A 16,372-nucleotide genomic window follows, 5' to 3' on the forward strand; every position below is an offset into this window, starting at 1 on the left:
CCGGGAGGCGGAGCTTGCAGTGAGCCGAGATTGTGCCACTGCACTCCAGCCTGGGTGACAGAGCAAGACTCCAACTCAAAAAAAAAAAAAGAAAGAAAGAAAATGAAAAACCCAGGACAAATGAAACTGGTGGGACAGTGGGACAGTGGCCATAAATTGGGACTGTCTCAGGCAAACTAACACACTTTACCAGACATTTGTCCTTTCAAAAATCTTTGAATCCCAAACTCTTGATTACTGTTTTCCTGTCAAAAAGACTGTGCCCTGAATGTGAATCACTTGTTTGTGACTAGTAATTTCCACAGCATTATGCACATGGAAAAGAATGTGAAGCATTCTTCTTAGCCAGTTTTATTCATTGCGGCATTTCTTTTTTTCTGGAACATTTTCTATTTATCTTAAAACTTTTATTAAATTTTGCATGCTTTCATTTTTAAACTAAAGACATGTAATCAACTATGGAATTATTTTCTTCTACATTAGTTCTTTTGTTATCTTAATAAAAATACACAGTAACTAGAAATGAAACTTGAAAATAAGGTACTATTTACATATATTTGATAAAAACGGATTATCTGAATATGATTATAATAATACTTTGTATTCTGTTACAGAATTAATTAAAAGGATTTATGGTATATCTTATGACTCTACAGGAGCCTTGGGATATAGGTAAGTGACAAGCATTTTTTGAAGAGACATTTCTGAAACATTAAGTAATTTGATCTCACAGGTTCCTGGCAAAGTAGACAGTGGGGCATATCTTACTTCAGCAATTTACCTCTTTTCTCTTCAATGTAACATTTGTAGAAATACCACATTTACTTGAATCTTCATGTAACATTTCCCTAATAGCTAAAAAATCATATTTCCCAGGGAATTTTAGGCTTATTTTCTATAATAATTATAATGAGGATATTATTTATAAGATATAGGAGTGTGGCATGTAGCAAAACTTAAAGCATTAAAAAAAATAACTAAATGCAATATGGTACCCTGGGTTATACCTAGGAACTAAAAAAAGACATTAGTGGAAAAACAGGTGAAATATAAATGAAGTCTATATTTCAGTTAATAGTAATCAATTAGAAATTAATCAGTGTTAATTTCTTAGTTTCGACAAATGTCCCGTGGTTATGTAAGATGTTTAACTTTATGGAAAACTGAATGAGGGGTATATAGGAACGCTATAGTATTTTTGTATCTGTCTTCTAAATCTAAAATTATTTCACAATGAAAATTTATTTGAAGCACAAAAGTCAGAGTTTATTGATTCAAAATGCATAGTTTAGAAGTAGATTTTCTGGACCAAAATAAAAAAAATTAATTAAAAAAATCCAGATTACATAAAAATGATTCAAGGAAATACATGGCTATAGGTTTCATTTTTCAATTTATAGGAAGTATGCAATTTTATTTTTTTAACATTGGTGATATGGTTTGGATTCGTGTCCCTGCCCAAATCTCATATCAAATTGTAATTTCCAGTGTTGGAGGAAGGACCTGATGGAAGGTGATTGGATCATGGGGGCGAATTTCTTTCTGCTTGTTCTTGTGATAGTGAGTGAGTTGTCATGAGATCTGGTTGTTTAAAAGCGTGTAGCACCTCCCCCTTCACACTCTTCCTCTTGCTCCGGCCATGTAAGACGTACCTGCTTCCCCTTTGCCTTCCGCCGTGGTTGAAAGTTTCTTGAGGCCTCCCCAGCCGTGCTTCCTATACAGCTCGAGGAACCATGAACCAATTAAACCTCTTTACTTTATAAATTACCCAGTCTTGGATAGTTCTTTATAACAGTGCAAGAAAAGACTGCTATAATGGGCATGGTGTTTGCGGACATCTCCTCGTACTCGGTTACAGGCTTTCTCTTTGATGCTTTCAGCCACTTGTGTTTTTTGGTCCTTTTGTGTAACTTTTTCTGTTATTCCAAGCAGGCCCTTTAAATGGTTCCCAGTACACTTCTTTTTCTTTTCTTTAGTGTATTGTTTAGAGACGAAAGTCCAATAATGTGACTCAGTGGTTTGGAGACCCCGTTAGTATAGTTTTGTTCAGTCACACTACTGGAGCTTCTAGGTCAAGTAGTAGACACAGTAGACCTATTGTTAATGAGTATGAATAAAGATGAGCATAACTCTTACATAGCCATTTCTGTAATTGAGCTAAAATAATACAGAATCTATTGCTGTCAGATAATAAAATTCTCAGTTTCTAAAATGGACTCTAGCATGATAAGTATTTTAAATTTCTATAAATATTAAAAGACTTATAAGAAGGAAATTTTGTAGTTTGCCAAAACTCTTATGTAACTTTTCATTAATAAAAGTAAAGTAGCCATGCAGGTCTTGTGGATGGTTTCCTGCTTCTGCTGCCAAATTTAATGATTTTAGTTAAATTTCATAAAGGGAAATATAAATATATTATATTTAAAGGATATAGACACTTAAAAGAGCAGACCCATGCCTGAATAACTCTTGCAGAATAATTGTCCAGCTTCGAAATTTCTGTGTTGCTTGGTAGTCTTTAGTCAGAATTGGTGTTAACAGTCTCATGTTAATAGAATTACAGTTAATGGAATTATAATCTATTTTTTAGTTGTTTAACATGATTGTGCTAACCTTGGTTAGGAAGTTTAGAAAAAGACAGGATCGTTTTCTCAGGCCAAGTTCAAATTACATTGATCATGTAATAGTTCACACAAAACAAGCAAACAAGAAAAACTTGTGTTATTCTGTGCTAGAAGAGCATTAAAAGTGTTGTTTTTAGGGACATGCTTACCATTCAGCTGATTGTAATTTGTGGTCATCAAAGTGTAAATAAGAATAGCTAATATATATTGAACATTTTTTTTTTTTTTTTTTTTGAGATGGAGTCTTGCTCTTTCGCCCATGCTGGAGTGTAATGGCACAATCTCGGCTCGCTGCAACCTCCACCTCCTGGGTTCAAGTGATTCTCCTGCCTCCGCCTTCTGAGCCGCCGGGATTACAGGCATGGACTGCCACAACCAGCTAATTTTTTTGTATTTTTAGTAGAGACAGGGTTTCACCATGTTGGTTAGGCTGGTCTCGAACTCCTGACCTTGTGATCTGCCTGCCTCGGCCTCCCAAAGTGCTAGGATTACAGGTGTGAGCCACCATGCCTGGCCTGAACATTTCCTATGTACTAGGCACTTTACTTACATTATCTCATATAATCTTCACAATTACCTATGAGATAGGTTGGAATTCCCTTTACAGATGAGGCTGAATGAGAACAGCTGTCTCCAGTCTAATTCTGAGATGGGGAGGTAGACAGAACAAGTGCCTATTATATAGTACAGCACCTGCTGTTTATTTATAATATAGTACAGTACCTGCTGTTTATTTATAGTTATAATATAGTACAGTACCTGCTGTTTATTTATAAGCAGCTCCCAGGAAATGCCATCATGTTTCCATAGATGTGTAGTAAACTTCAGATTACTTCAGCTTTTCTAGGTAAGAGTATCTGATCACACTGGGTCACCTAGAGTGGATTCTCCTGGGGTGAACAGCCTGGAGTAAGGACTTGTGTTTCTTGTCTAGCTTTGTTCTGGCTCATTCTGCAGTCCCCTAACATGTCAGTTGTTCCCTGTCACCTGATTAATTGCTGAATACTCACTCATTGTGTGCTTCACTGATCACATGCCAAGAACTTTTGGCAGCTCTTGGGAACATGCTCTCCACGTGCCTCCTGGTAACTGTTGAACAACTAGAAGTTCCTAGTTGTTGTGGGAACTTTGATCCAGAACCTGCAACACATGCCAGAGACCAGGGATGGGGTAGTTGAGCAGCTGACGGGTGAAATGTAGCTATTCAGATTGTTAGTTGGTCAGGAGTCAGAAATAGAGTAGGCATGTGACTCTAAAAAGTGGTTTTTGAAGAGGATTATGATGGTTGGCTATGGACTTCATAGTTTGTAGACAAAATAATTCTAACTTCTTTTTGAGGAAGAGTCATAAAAATACAAAATCTCCTTTACTATCTTCTATCTTCTCTTTATGATCTCTAAAAGTTGACATTTCTCAGGGCTCAGTCCTTAGCCTTCTGTATTTATTTTCCACATAATCTCATGTGATCCCTTGTTTTAAATGCCATCTGTTCTCCCAAATTTACAATTTCTTTACTTTGGTCTCTCCCAGGAGTTCTAGACTTATTTTTATGTCTTTTCAACATCTCCATTTTGGAGTCTAATAAACATTTCAAACTTAATATGTCTAAAATGTAAATCTTGAACTTTTCTCCCTGTGTAGATGATATACGGAGTTGTTCCTGGCCAAAAACTCAGAGTCATGTTGGACTTTTTCTTTCATATCCCATATCCAGTCCATTAGTAAGGCTTATATGCCTTCCTTTCAAAATGTATCCCAAATTACCCCTACCCCACTCCTCACCCTTACTGCCCTATTATAAGTTGCCTAGGTGATAATAATCATCTTCTAACTGGCCTTCCTTATCTCCTCGTTGTATCTCTCCATTTAATCCTCCATATAGGAGTAAAAGGTGTTTTTGTTGTTGTTGTTTTTTGTTTTTCTTTAATGTTAAACAGTTTCTGTCATTCCTCTGTTCAGAACCCTTCGGTGGCTACCCAGCACACACAGTATAAAATGTTGTCTCACATGTTCTACCAGACCTGCTGACTTTATCTCCTGTCACTCACTCTCTTGCTCACTCTCCTCTAGCCACACTTGCCTTCTTGCTGTTCCTTAGATACTCCCAAGTCCATTTGTAATCAGCTAACTTCCCCCAGTTCCGTGATCCCACACCCCTCACTCCAACCAGTCTAGCCTGGTACCAGTGGAGGTAGATTTAGAGAGAAGAAAAGTGCACATCCAAGACTCTGTAGCACATGCAGTGGTAGAGTCACAATAAAAATATTACAGCTTTAGCATTCCTAGTTTCTGTAATTTGAATGCTTTCAAGTGTAAGAGGGACTGGATTTAGAGCTACAGAAAGTCATAGCTAGAATCAATGGGGAAAAGTTACAGAGAGAGATTTCTGCTCAGTTTAAAGAGTGCTACAAAGAGACTTAGACTCCCACACAATAATAGTGGGGAACTTTAACACCCCACCGTCAATATTAGACCAAGTGGTCCAGATCTGTCAAAGATCAGATGGTTGTAGATGCATGATGTTATTTCTGAGGCCTCTGTTCTGTTCCATTGGTCTGTATATCTGTTTTGGTACTGTACTATGCTGTTTTGGTTCCTGTAGCCTTGTAGTATAGTTTGAAGTCAGATAGCATGATGCCTCCAGCTTTGTTCTTTTTGCTTAGGATTGTCTTGGCAATACGGGCTCTTTTTTGGTTCCATATGCAGTTTAAAGTAGTTTTATCCAATTTTGTGAAGAAAGTCAGTGGTAGCTTGATGGGGATAGCATTGAATCTATAAATTACTTTGGGCAGTATGGCCATTTTCACGATATTGATTCTTCCTATCCATGAGCTTAGAATGAAAGCTGAAATTACTCCTTGTTCCATAAGCTGCAGGATGGATATCATGTTAGCAGGCGTGTAAACAACGTTAATGTCCTTGTACATATCCATTAGAGCTGTTGGGTGACTAGGTGCATTTTCATTGAACAATAATATTTTGAAAGGAATCTTTTTCTCTGAACAGTGACTCTCAACAGTGGGCTTAAACTATTCAGTAAACCATACTGTAAGCAGACATGCTGTCATCCAGGCTTTGTTGTTCCATTTACAGAGCAGAGTAGATTTAGCATAAGTATTCACAGCCCTAGTATAATTCTTAATGGCCTCAGTGCAAATGAAACAGCCTTATATTCGAAGAAGATGCCATATAAGACTTCCATAGCTAGAGAGGGAAAGTCAATGCTTGGCTTCAAAGCTTCAAAGAGAAGCTGACTCTCTTACTAGGGGCTAATGCAGCTGGTGACTTGAAGTCGAAGCCAATGTTCATTTACCATTTTAAAAATCGTATATACTAGAAATATGGATAAACTTCAAAATCATTATACCGAGTAAAATAAGCCAGATACAGAACACCACAACTGATTCCATTTATTGCTCTAGGTTAGTATATCAGAAGTGTGAGAAAAGATACATTTACTGTATGGTGACGAACAGTGGACAAGTTGTTGCATGCAGCTAAGGGTGGGTTGTGATTGATCTGGAGGCAGTACAAGGGAACTTTTTGGGATGATGGTTGTGTTCTATATCTTGATTCTGGCAGTAATTATGTGGAGATATAAATTTGTCCAAGTCCACTGAAAGGTACACTTAAAATTTATGTATTTTATTGTATATAAACTATTATCTCAGTAACATTGCTTAAAAAATCCCGGTACACAAATTTTGAAAGTTGTTTTACTATCAAAAGATTAACTTCTGTCTAATGTTAGAAGACCTTTGTGTAATGCTAAAACTTAGTCACCCTGAAAAATCCATTTAGATAAATCAGTGTATACAATATACATTAAAAAATGAATTAAAAGCCCTTAAATAAGGAAAGAGAGTATAGAGTAGATGAATTCTCAGTATACTTTCTAGTCTGTGGTTTGATGTATTGGAATCCTCAGAATGCACTGATGTACATTTCCAGTTTCTTGAATTGATGTTTGGTAATACCCTTGACACTAAGAAGCAGCCAGATAAAATGAAATAATTACAGTGTGTTCTTGGTTCTGCTTTCTTGTTCTTAACTTCTTGAGTTGAATTTTATTTCTTGTTTTTTAACTAGAAAAACTGGTTAGAAGACATACCAGTATCCCTTAGAATCTTTTCTTCTTTTTTTTTTTTTGAGATGGAGTCTCACTCCGTCGCCCAGGCTGGAGTGCGGTGGCATGATCTCGGCTCACTGCAACATCTGCCTCCCAAGTTCAAGCAGTTCTCTGCCTCAGCCTCCCAAGTAGCTGGGACTACAGGCGCCTGGCACCATGTCCAGCTAGTTTTTGTATTTTTAGTAGAAACAGGGTTTCACCATATTGGCCAGGCTAATCTTGAACTCCTGACCTTGTGATCTGCTAGCCTCAGCCTCCCAAACTGTTGGTATCAGAGGCGTGAGCCACTGCGCCCGGCCCAGAATCTATTCCTTCTTTTAGGAATGCATCCCCTAGAGTTTAGCTAAGCACATGACTGCCCATCTAGAAACTGTGCTCCTCTGCTTCTTTTGCAGCAAAGTGTGGCTGTGTGACTAATGAGAGGTGAATGGTAATGTGTGTAAGGTCACCTCATTTAAGACAAGCCACTTACCCTAGACTTTCTTTTTTCCTTTTCTGCTGGCTGGGATGTTACACCAGTTACAGTAGCCATCTTAGTTGGGAACTACGTTGGAAACCACATGGAAGATGGCAGAGCCAGCCTGGGTCCACAAATGATCTTGTGAAACCTTCCCCTGTCACCCTGTATTTTGACATGAAAAAGAAGATTTTCTTTCTCACTTGAGCTACTTTTGAGTCTCTTTGTTATGGCAGAAAATTTATACACTAATGTAAAATGGAAAGCATTTCAGAGTTTTAAGTTTTTCTTTATACTGTTTGGCTGTATTTTCTATATATTGGTATGGTATTCTCAATTAAAGTAGTTTTTAAAATAGCATATGATTACATGCCACGAGTTCCTTTTTGATTGATAATTTAGGAGAATGTTTTGCAAATTTTCAAGTTACTTTTAAGCTTTTGGTACTAATTATTAATAGAATAGTATTAATAAAATGATTATTAATATATGGCATTCTAATTATTAATAGAATGATTATTAATATATGGCATTCTGCTTTTCTAGATTTTTATGGTTGTATTTCTGGACTAGCTTATGATCAGCTTTGGTAAAGTTACACAGACCTTTTTAAAGAAGTTTTCTTCAGGAGATACCTAAATACTTACTATGTTGTTGAATTTTATTATTATTTTTTGTCTGATCTCTCAAACGCTTAAAGTTGTAAATCACTGATTTCTTCCATTAATTTTAATTATTTATATTTCTATAAGTTTTTATTTTGGTGTGTGTGTTAATGTGTTATTTACTGTCAACATCTCAATTGAGGATTATAGCTGTTATTAGAGTAATATGACTTCTTTTTTTTTCCATTAAATAAAGGGTCTTGCTTTGTCACCCAGGCTGGAGTACAGAGGCATGATCATAGCTCATTGCAGCTTCCAAACTCTAAGGATCAAGTGGGCAATCCTCCTGGCTAGCTGGGTCTATTGTTGTGCCACTACACCTGGCTAATTTTTCTTTTTAATTTTTTGTAGAGACGGGGCCTCGCTATATTGCCCAGGCTGGTCTTGAACTTCTGGCCTCAAGCAGTCCTTCTGGCCTAGCCTCCCAAAGTGCTGGGATTACAGGTGTGTGCCACTGCACCCAGCTATGACTTTCTAATTTATGACTTGTGTTTTGTTTTAGCTGACATTGATATTGCTACCTTAGTTTATATTTCTCCATAAATCTGTGCTTCCTGTTATATTTCAACTTTCTTTGTCATTACTTTTATGTATGTTTCCTAAAAGTAGAACATAGTTAGATTTCATTTTTTATCCTAAAAAGAACTATGTCCTTTGTCCCTTAACAAATATTTAATGCATTTAAATTTGTTTCCAAATTGTTCTAATTGGTTTTACTTTATTGATCTTCTTTTCAGCTTTCTGTTTGAAATTCTTCCTTGTTTTCATTGTGTTTTGAATTTTTTGCTGTTTTAATTTAAAGTTTTGTGTTTAATTTGGTTTTCATTTTTAACTTTGGTTCATCTAAGAGGCTTTGAAATCCAAGGATTATTTTAAAGATTTTTTTTAACTTTAAATTTATGTGATACCTATCATTAACAGTCAAGAATAGGATGGTGTCTCTTGATTTCCCTCAGTATCAAATGAGAAATTTAATATGTTTTACTTCTCTGCTTCTCTGTTTTCATTAATATGATCTAAGATTTTTAACTCAGACTGTTACTAAATTATAATTTTAAATTTATGCACAATTTCTTCTATTAACTTTTATATGGGTATAAAGATTATGAGAACCCCAAGTTGTCACAACCTTAATTTCCACTTTTTCAAGTAAAAGGAATCTTAAACCATCAAAATTATACTCTGATATCCTATTACTCATTATCTTCTTGATTTATTTTCATATTATCTCTTTAAAAAATACTGTTTTCATTTTTCCTGTTGCCCACATTTGAACTATTTCTTTACTCCTTAGTCTAGGAGAAAAGAAGTAGAAATAGTCAGATTTGAAATTAAAATACCAAATTATGTATTTGATATTTTCTATAGCGAAGTCTAAGGTCTGGAACATGTTTTGGATTATTGGATTAACAGATTTTATGGTGATGGGTTTTATGGGGAGAATTACCAGTTATTTAGTAGCTTCATAAGCTTGTTTTCTAGGATGTCCCTGTCAGTTACTGCATCAGGTAACACAGGACCTGGCACTCAGATTCTCATTAATATTTGTTCAGTGACAGGAGCTGTCCTCTGTTGCTTTCGAGTCTCTAAGACTGTTTTCCCCATCTTGAATGTGCCTAGTCATCTGACCTCCTCTCAAATGGGCACCAACTTCATTCTCTCGATATAATAAGGGACCTCGTATGGGGCTTTCCTATTTTTTTTTCAGAACATGCTTGAGGACCATTTAGGGAAGGAGGGTCTTAGAGGACATTCAATCTTGTCTTGGAAACAGTGGGGAAGGAAGAACTCTGTAGCAGTTGCTAGGGGTAATATTATATCTTTAAGAAAACAATGCTGTTGCTAAGTTATTTTTAGACATAGAAGGTTTCTCTTTAATTTTTTTTTTCTTTTTTAGTGGATGATTATGTAGCTAGTCTACCAAGAGGTAGGGAGTGAAGTAAAGCTGAGAACAGCCTCTCCAGGATTATGAGGTCAGGATGAAGTTCTTGGCAAGAGACTCAATTTAGTGTGGTATTCTGGAAAGCACATGGGCTGAGGAGGCAGGAGACCTTTATTCTAGCTTTGGTTCTCTGTGACTGTGGCAAACCATTTAACTTTTGTGAGTCTCAGACTAGATTTATTGAATGAGGAATCTGACTCAAAGATCCTTTCTAACTTTAAAATTCTGTGTCTGACCAGAGGACCAGGGTAGAACAAGGAGGTTTCTACTCGATAGCATTTTTATTTTTAATTTCATTTTGTAAAGTCAAGAGGAATAAATCATTTATCTTACTGCTTGGAACAGGAGGATTAGAAGAAGGAATCATATGTGGCTCATGTGTCTATGTTCTGACCTTGTATTAGGTAAGTGACATGACGCATGTTGCAATCAGTTTTCCCTATTGTAACACATGGAAATAATCTGGTACTAGAATGACTCAGAGGAATGTTTGTTGTTGTTGTTGCTTGTTCTGTTTTTGTTTTCTTGAAACAAGATTTTATTCCATCACCCAGGCTAGAGTGCAATAGCTTGATTATAGCTTACTGCAGCCTTGAACTCCCAAGCTAAAACGATCCTCCCACCTCAGTCCCCTGAGTAGCTGGGACTACAGGCGCCCATCACCAGCCTCGGATAATTTTTTATAGAGACAAGATCTCCCTGTCTTACACAGGCTGGTCTCAAGCTCTTGGTCTCAAGCAATCCTCCTGCCTTGGTCTCCCGAAATGTTGGGATTACAGGCCTGAGCACCTGCACGTAGCCGGGAGTGTTAAATCACCATTTTTTCCCTGGAGAAAAGTTTACAAAAATATTTATCTAGATTCCCAGAAGGTTATCACCTTTTCCACTGGGATATGTGTGTATCTCAAAATTGAGGATGCTGGGAGGTGGGCCTGTGGTATGCTACCACTCAGCTATCAGGCTGCAGGTCATACTGAACATCTTTCATTGAACTCCTGAGTGGTGAAACGGCTGCTAGCACTAAAATTATGTTTCACAAGGGCAGTAACAGGATGCTGCCCTAGCTGGCTATCTGTCATAAGTGGAGCTGGGCATGGTCACACGCAGGGTGGGCAGAGAGAGTTTTCAAATAATGAACATGTCACAGTTGTGAAAGAGCTGGGGACGAGTGCTGACTGAATAAAATCTATGCAGCAAAGGGTGACTCTTTTTGAAGAAAGGCTTTGTTCTGCCTGGATTCTGGAGGAAGAGCCACCAACAAAGGCTCCATCCAGAACAGCACAGAAAAGACTGGACAGCAGACTTTGGTTGCTTTTCTTCTCTGTAGTTATCACATTGAGAATTAAAAAAGAGTTGAAAAGTTTTATTTCCCTCTATCAAGAGCTTCCAGGGGTGGGAGAGAGTTGTTTCATTTCAGAAATGTGTTTCGTTTTAGTAAACACACATCATGAGTTGAATAAATGTAAATAAAATTCAAAATAAATTAGAAACTTGAATTTAAAAATGTATGTGACAGGCTTTTAAGTGCCACTGTATGTTAGGCCCTGGTAGGGATGCGGAGATCAGCATTCATTGAAGTCTGCCCTCTGGAACTTCGGTGAGGCCAACAGATAAATTGCTAATATTTATTATGTTTCATTCAGTTTTTGTGGAGCATCTACTCTATGCCAGGCAATAGGACTTACAAAGTAAGGCAGAGAAGATCGAGTCTCTGGTCTCAAGGCATTTATGGTCCCGAGGGATACGAGTAAATAGGTAACTAGAAGGTCAGGTACGTGAGGGCATACAGGGGAGAATACTAGAATGTGTGGGATTGACTGTGTTCTGAGATTAGAATGAAGTAGCCTCAAGGTGCCTATCCTTTCAGATTTCTAGAATCTTTAAGTCTTCTAGAACTACAGAGTTAACTGCTAGAGGAGACATTATTGTATGTTTTTGTAGGAATAGCTGCTTTATATTAATGATCCATAGCTGAGCATCTGGAAGGAAAAAAAATTGTTGATACATGTGCTTTCTGTTTTCAGCTGATGATGATGATGATGACTGAATTGCCCTCTACTAGCTTCAAATTTTATCTACAATTTTAAATTTGAAATTATAGGGAGACACCTTTTGATCAAACATTGTTCCCCATTAAGTTACGGTAAAAGTCTTTCTTGAACTTTTAATCTATTTAAAAGAGATTGCATGGCTTCCCATAATCATTGAATCCCACGGCTCTTTGAGGTAGGGATTTCTCATTCAGCCCAGTGTCCTCCTGTTCAAGTATGAGGCTGCTTTCTCTCTGTCATCATTGAAATGTTGGTCTTTTTGGACAACAGTAGAGGCCTGTAATTTATTTTAAGCTGGATTTGTAAATTGAAGGGGCCCAGGCTGAGTCTAGCCCATGGTGCATGTGGCTTACCTCCATGCCTGAGCCACAAAAGGCCCACTATTTGCTGTTTTCAGGGAGTTAATAAGAGCTTTTGTGACATAGTTTATACACACTTTATTGGCTAAAATCTAGATGATGTGAAGGAAAAAAGAATAGGTTGCAAAAGTCAAAGTTATGGCTGTGAACTAGAAGAAAAGTTAAAAATATGAAAACTGGCACAAATGGTACAAACAAGAATTAGACATTAGCAAGAGCATAGAAGCAGAGATTTTTAAATTATAGCACCCCTTAAGACATTTGAAATTGTTATAATGACTTAAAATAGGCAAACCTTTGGTCTTAGAAAGAATGAAGGGGCCGGGAGTGGTGACTCATGCTTGTAATCCCAGCACTTTGGGAGGCTAACGCAGGTGGATCATGAGGTCAGGAGATTGAGACCATCCTGGCTAACACAGTAAAACCCCATCTCTACTAAAAATACAAAAAATTAGCCAGACGTGGTGGCGGGCGCCTGTAGTCCCAGCTACTCAGGAGACTGAGGCAGGAGAGTGGCATGAACCCAGGAGGCAGAGCTTGCAGTGGAGCCAAGATCGCACCACTGCACTCTAGCCTGGGCGACAGAGCAAGACTCCATCTCAAAAAAAAAAAAAAAAAAAAAAAAAGAATCAAGGGCTCTACTTTCTCTGTGTAGTTTATTAAATGTAAACACATACAAAATTTAAGGGGAAAAGGTAATCTTTTTATGTGAAACTGTTTTGCTTTATGACTTCCAAGACTTTGAAAGCCTCTTTGCACTTTGCGTGGTTTTAAAACTTAATAAAATTGTTGGGGGGTGGCATAAGCAGATATTTTTAATATAGCAGTTAGGAATATCATAAAGAAGATTATTAAAGCAGTTTGTAACATAAGCCTTTGATAGTATTACTAAATAAAACGAGGTTTTAGAAATTGGAACATGTTAACTACAAAAAACAGTAAACTTTTTTTCATGTAATACTGAAATCAACTATGGAATTGAACAAACTTACTATGATTTTCCTTTTTAAAATAAAATTATTTATAGAGGAAATTCATGAATACTTTCCCTTTGTTAAAAAACAAAAAAAACAAAAGACGTTTATATCAGGCTAAAGTTCCATTTGACTACCACCCTTCTGTCTTCCCAGAGATCATCATTTTGCTATTTATTCTTCAAAATCATCTTCTAAATATTTTTAAGCATATATATGTTTACATACCACAGATGTATATGTTTTTTGTTGATGTTTAAACACAGAATGTTGATTGCTGGTTCATTTTAAATATGGCCTTCCATTGTTATGTTTTATTTTTAATACTTCTGCAGTATTACTAATAGCAGTTGACACTTACTGAGTAGTTACTATGGGCTAGGCAGGATGCTTAGCATTTTTCATATAATTTAGCCTTATCTTCATAATAACCTTCGAAAGTAAAATAGTTGGTTTTATATGAATAAAATTCTACCTTCAATATACCTTTCATTTACAGTAAATTACTAATGCCAGTAGTTTAGCATTCTTTAATTAGATTTCAATACCAAAACATTTGGAATGATTTTTTTTAAATTGCTAAGACTGTAACTGCTAGTTCTGTTACATTTTTTATTCTTGTGCGGTTGGCCTTTACCAAGGCCGCAGAGTCAGGTGTCTGCTTGCTAAACCAGAAAGCTGGAGATATGAAGGTGATTCTTGCTCAACTTTTAGGAATGAAGTGGTAGTATGTGTCCTATTTGACTGATTTTAAATGAGGAACAGACAGCCTGAGACATTTCCTCACTAGTTAATGGTTTGAAAAGCCTATGCCTGTGATGATGTCCATTTTGGGGACAGTTATAGGATACAAGACTTAGATTGAAGGTGGTTCCCTTTTGAAAGAAGTCTTTCATTGTGCCCTTGGTTATACTGGTATGAAGAAATAAAGGCTGCTGCAATAGGAACTCCAAGAATTTTTATAAGAATTGGTAGAAAGGGGTATTGGGTAGATTGAGAGTAAAAAATGTTGTGCTTATGTATATGCTGATTTTGGAGTTTGGGTGAGGATATTTTCCACATTTCATGACAAAATAAAGAGCTGTTAGTGAATGGGAGAGCTCTCAGAAAGTTTTAAGTCTCTCTGCTGCTTAACTAACTGTGTGACTTTGAACAGCTCCATGACACTGTTTTAATCAAATAATAATATTCACTTCATACAACTATAGGGTAGAAATTACATAAAGTACGTTAGACATTGCTAAGTGTTCTATAAATGTGCCAGTATTAGGTGGTATTCTTACCGTTTTCATTAACATAACTGTTGTCAAAATCTTCTACAGTTCACCTCTATATCAAAGACTTAACCTACTTGCTTCTATCCTTTATTACTTGAGAAAGGTTACTATATTAGGATTCTGTTATTTTCAGAATAGTAAAAGAGGACGTATCACCTTTTAACATTGAACAAATATTGAAGGCCTAATATATGTGTGTGTGTATGTATATATATGTGTGTGTGTGTGTGTGTATGTATATATATGTGTGTGTGTGTATGTATATATATGTGTGTGTGTGTATGTATATATATGTGTATGTGTGTGTGTATGTATATATATGTGTATATGTGTGTGTGTGTGTGTGTATATATATGTGTGTCAGCCAGCATTTCTTCTGGCTGAATGCTAGTAAAGGAAAGATCATTTATATTAATAATAACTCTGGAGGAGAGGAGAAGGTCCCAATAAATATCATTTGCGAACGGTCTCAGTGAATATTTCATTGTCATCATTAGTCTTCATAGGCTTTTTAAAATCTTTTTTTGTCTTCAAGATTTAAAAATGATTATTAATAATATCTGTCCATTTATGCAAGTATTTGTAAGTAAATGAATTTGTAAATGGTTATGATGAGACACTAAAAAAACTGATAAAAACTTACCTGCTTTGGTTTGGTTTTGGTTTTGGTTGTAATAGCTTTGAAGTCACAAATTACATTCAATGGGAGTATGAGGTTTTTATGTTTAATAGGATGGAACATGGGTTAAAAATGCTAAGAAGTGCTCATTTCCAGAGTATGCTCTCATTTTCAGCTGAGGAGACTGAGCTCCACTGGGTCTGCATTTGGTGTACTTCGGGGTCCACATTCTAATGGGGAACTGATTCTTGCTGGAAACCCAATCAGAAGTCTGGTTTATTCTGGGTTTGTTTAAAATTTTCCTTACTACTGTTCTATTTTCCTAATATAAGTATTATAGCAATTTAGAATTCATGGAAAGAATGAGCGCCTTTAGCTTCTTACAGTGTCATGAGACTGCATATTTGTGATTCAGTGTTCAAGAAATTAAACATCAGTTGTTTAAGGCAACTAGGAAGTCTACAGTTTAATCTCATTTACTGTTATTTAGTGATACGCCGTTTAGTATATGAAAACACTGTGGGTATAGGCTGTTTCTTGAAGCAGACTATGTGTGCTTTGGGGGGCGGGGTGCACTTTGCTAGGGGAAGAAATCTTTTGGTTTTTTTGTTCCCTCTTCTGGAGAGTTCTGAAAGTCTGTCCTTTTGACTTTTATTGGCAATTGTCATTGTCATCTCTATATTCTTTTATTTTTTTTACTTACTCTGTGGTAAACCATCTCTAGCCTGCAGTTATACCAATGAAAAAAAATCTTACTTCAAAGTGACCCATGAAATTCCATTCTATATTTTAAACGTGTCACATTGGAAATGCCACTTTTTTCTCCATTGTATTTTGTTACCCTAACCCGTGCCCTCACCATCTGAGGACTGTATATTTTTAAAATTAATAGCTCTCATGCTCACTAGTTTGTGGAAACTGAGCATTTCCCTGTTACCCAGAGGCAGTTGTGGTAAAAGTATCTTGTTTTCTTCAGATCCCAACCATGGGTCTCTAAAGGTATCTAAGATCTGTACGGTCACACCTGCTTTTCCAAGTAACAGCTAGAAATATTTTACCTGGCCTTCACTATAGCTAGGCTATAATAAAGTTTACAATCAGAGGCCGGACGCAGTGGCTCACACCTGTAATCCCAACACTTTGGGAGGGCTAGGCGGGCGGATTACCTGAGGTCAGGAGTTTGAGCCAACCTGACCAACATGGAGAAATCCTGTCTCTACTAAAAATACAAAATTAGCCGGGTGTGATGGTGCATGCCTATAATCCCAGCTTCTC

The 16,372-nt window shown here is 36.7% G+C and overlaps 1 protein-coding gene across 5 annotated transcripts in view; it reads left to right on the forward strand.

Moving 5' to 3' along the window:
* Nucleotides 1-16,372, forward strand: part of ZNF438 (zinc finger protein 438) — a 181,497-nt gene that overhangs the window by 45,784 nt on the left and 119,341 nt on the right. For all 5 annotated transcript variants that reach the window (XM_011977317.1, XM_011977320.1, XM_011977315.1 and 2 more), the window contains one exon: nt 615-672. The gene's annotated coding sequence lies outside the window, so the exon portion shown is untranslated. Of the gene's footprint in view, nt 1-614; nt 673-16,372 lie in introns of those variants that run through there.

The sequence above is a fragment of the Mandrillus leucophaeus genome, unplaced genomic scaffold (genome assembly GCF_000951045.1).
Source record: "Mandrillus leucophaeus isolate KB7577 unplaced genomic scaffold, Mleu.le_1.0 Scaffold178, whole genome shotgun sequence".
Classification (NCBI taxonomy): Eukaryota; Metazoa; Chordata; class Mammalia; order Primates; family Cercopithecidae; genus Mandrillus; species Mandrillus leucophaeus.